The sequence below is a fragment of the Dioscorea cayenensis genome, chromosome 16 (genome assembly GCF_009730915.1).
Source record: "Dioscorea cayenensis subsp. rotundata cultivar TDr96_F1 chromosome 16, TDr96_F1_v2_PseudoChromosome.rev07_lg8_w22 25.fasta, whole genome shotgun sequence".
In the NCBI taxonomy this organism is placed as follows: domain Eukaryota; kingdom Viridiplantae; phylum Streptophyta; class Magnoliopsida; order Dioscoreales; family Dioscoreaceae; genus Dioscorea; species Dioscorea cayenensis.
In genome coordinates, this window is record NC_052486.1 from 21,534,870 (window position 1) to 21,538,159 (window position 3,290).

General features: G+C 33.7%; 1 non-coding gene across 1 annotated transcript; it reads right to left on the minus strand.

Moving 5' to 3' along the window:
* Positions 1-2,627: 2,627 nt before the first annotated feature.
* Positions 2,628-2,734, minus strand: LOC120279751. Its single transcript, XR_005542054.1, has one exon. It is a non-coding gene; the product is annotated as a small nucleolar RNA R71 (small nucleolar RNA).
* Between the last annotated feature and the right edge of the window lie 556 nt (positions 2,735-3,290).

The following is a 3,290-nucleotide window of genomic DNA, read 5'->3' on the forward strand; positions in this document are numbered from 1 at the left end:
AGTAATGTGAACTAGTGTGGATATCAAATGGTTCTACTTAAATAAATATTAAGTAGAACCATTTGATAATTTATGAAGAATAGGTTAATTATTATTTGGACTAAGTTAATAATATTATTAGAGTTGAATAAAAACCCAAATTTAGTAACTATAACAACTAAGGGCAAAAATGAGAATAAACCTAATTTTACATTGAAAAACAAGTTCATACCAAACGTTGGAATTAAGTTTTGCATGCAAAGTAATTACAATTTTGATTCGATAACCAAAGCGTCAGTAATGTTATTTTGCGTAGTAAAGTAATGCGCAAAGTCTTTTCCCCGCAGAGACTTTACATGCAATTACTTTCCCCGAAAATGCCAAACGAGCCCTTAGAGTGAGAGTTCAAAGGAAAGATTGGGAGATTCAATTGAGGTTCAAGGGAAGAAGGATGATTGTAGAAATTTTTTCCTGCCATTTCTGCAAAAAATAAGCTTGTTAATTAAATAAATTTTCATGCTTTTGCATGTGTTGGAGATATGATCTTTCATGCTTTAGCATGTATTGGGGTATAAAGATAGCCAGGTTTTCACCATAACAAAAGACGCATATGGACCTACTGGTTTTGTAGCCACAGTTCTTATTATTCAGATGAGCAAACCCTTGTCTGTTTAATTCTTTTTGGGACTTGGTTACATAGTTCCCACAATTAAAGAAAACACAAATGAACCTGCTGGCTTTGCAGTCACAGTTTTCTCTAATGCGAATGGACAAACTATGGGGTAATATTTGAATTACATTTTTCCCAAAGAGATAGAAATAATGGAGATTCAGTTGGTTGTGATGTTTCTATTCCTTAATTTAAGGAAGGAGATGAACAAAAATTAAATTCTTTTTATAAAGATGAATAATTCATTATTTCTTGTTGTTTTAAATAATTATCAATTTCCCTTTGTTTTATATTATCTTGAATTTCTTTCATTTCTTTTTTTATTTTTGTAATTCTTTGAGACATTGTTAATTTTTTCTCTTTTATTTCATTATTTTCTCCATTGAGTCTTCTTTTTCTTTTACTAATTAAATCTATGTTGTTTTGTAGAAAATCTACTATTTTACTTCTTGAATGTGTTATTGAATATTTAAAGATTATCTTATCTTTAAATTCTTTTAAGTCTTTAATCATTTTTTCTAATATTATTGTGTTTTCCTTATTTAATGTCTTCTTAGTCATGTTATAATGTTTTCTGTTAATTCCTCATTTTCTTGAATAATTATACATTTTCCTTTATTTTGTTCTTTCTTATTTTTTAGTTGTTCTTTTAAATTTTCTATTTCTTCTTCAAGAGTTTTAATCCTTTTTAATAATTGATCAATTATTTCTTTGTCTTGTCTAAATTTATTATTTGATCTTTCTATTTTTTGTTCTTCAAAAGTAAAATCACATAAATCTGATACACATTTTCTACATAATGATAATTTACATTTTAAGCATGTTACTCTATTCTTTGTTATATGAAATTTATAACATTTATCACATTTTGTCTTATAATTAATCTTAAATGGTTCAAATTTATGTTCACATTTTTCAAAATTTTTAATTTGATTGTATTGTTCTAATAAATATTTTGGATTTATATCTAAATTATAAGTTTGTTTATTCATTTTATTTTAATCATAACAGATGTTTATAGAATCATATTCATTTTTTAGTCTTGATCTATAATTCCATAGTCTACTTTGCTCTTTTAAATATTCATCTTGATGAAATTATTTATATTTTATTTTTGTTGGTTTCCATATAGATTTTCCATTTGCATCTTTTTCTTTTGATTTAAATTTTACTTCTATTAATGATTATGCTTGATGATTAATTTGATCAAGATGCCGTACATCTTGATGAAATCAAATTTTTGGCGCCGTTGCCGGGGACCCACAAGGAATACTCGGAAAACTTAGAGTTTATTGATTTAACCATTATTTCTTCAATTCTGTACATTTGCTTCTTTTTAGTCATTTTTGTACATGTTTTTCCTTTTTACTTGCCCTTTTATTTTTGTTTTTACTATCGTCCCTCTTATTTCCTAATCATTGACTCTCATTCATCGTCAGTAGGCACCATCTTATGACACGCTGCCAATCAAGCAAATCTTGTAGAACCTCACAACGAAATCGAGAGAACCTTGCATCAAAGACTGAGAGAGGTGGCTGAGAGTTCAGAACATCAAGGAACACGAGTTGAGATTTGAGATTAGTAAACTTTCAGTCATGGCAGAACCAAGGCGCACCTTGTCTGATTATGAAAGACCTCAGTTTACTAGTGAGGAATTCAGTGTGCATGCTCCCACCGTGCTCGCTAATAACTTTGAAATCAAAGCAAGCACAATTGGGATGGTCCAAAAATTCCGTACAATTTGATGGGTTGGTCGATGAAGACCAGATGCTCATTTGTCTCGCTTCCTCCAAATTTGTTCCACCTTCAAGATTAACTCGATGTCTCGATGATGCGATAAGATTGAGATTATTACTTTTTCGCCTAAGGGGCAGACATATAGATGGTTTCACTTCATTGGCTCCGGGATCGATCGCCACATGGAAGGAAATGGTGGACAAATTTCTTGCTAGGTATTTCCCACCAAGCAAAAGCCGCTAGATTGAGACAAGAGATTTGCGATTCCCGACAAGGGACTCAAGAGACACTCTTTGAGGCACATGAGAGATTCGAGGATCTCCTCAGCAAGTGTCCCCATCATGGCTTTTTCCTCGTGGATGAGGATCGAAATGCTTTTGCAATGGCCTCGAATTATGCAACTGGACGACTCATCGATCGCTGCAGTAGAGGGGTCATTGAGTAGTAAAAACCCCGAGGATCTTTGAAATCTTGATTGAAAACATGGCGAGTAATGAGTGTCATTGGTCTACTAGCGCAAAAACCCCTAAAGGCATTTGGAATTTATGAGATAAATGACAACATTACGCTAGCCCAGCGAGGTTGAGGGCCTAACAAAGAGATTCGATCGCTTTGTGTTGGAGTGCGAGCTCTTATTCAGTGCGATTTTGTCTTCATGAGACTTGTGGGGCGGGCGTGCCTCTTGTTCGGTGGCGATTTCAATAGCCCTCGGATGACCCCGAGTTGGAGGCAGTTGATTATGTTGGGGGAGCTCCCGAGGCCTGGGAATCCATATGGAAACACATATAATCCGGGGTGGAGGAATCACCCAAATTTTTTTCTTAGGGGTCAACAACGACAACATATCGGCCCCGCGTACCCATGGACTTCCACCTCAACCTCTTGACCTGGCAGAAGAAGTTCA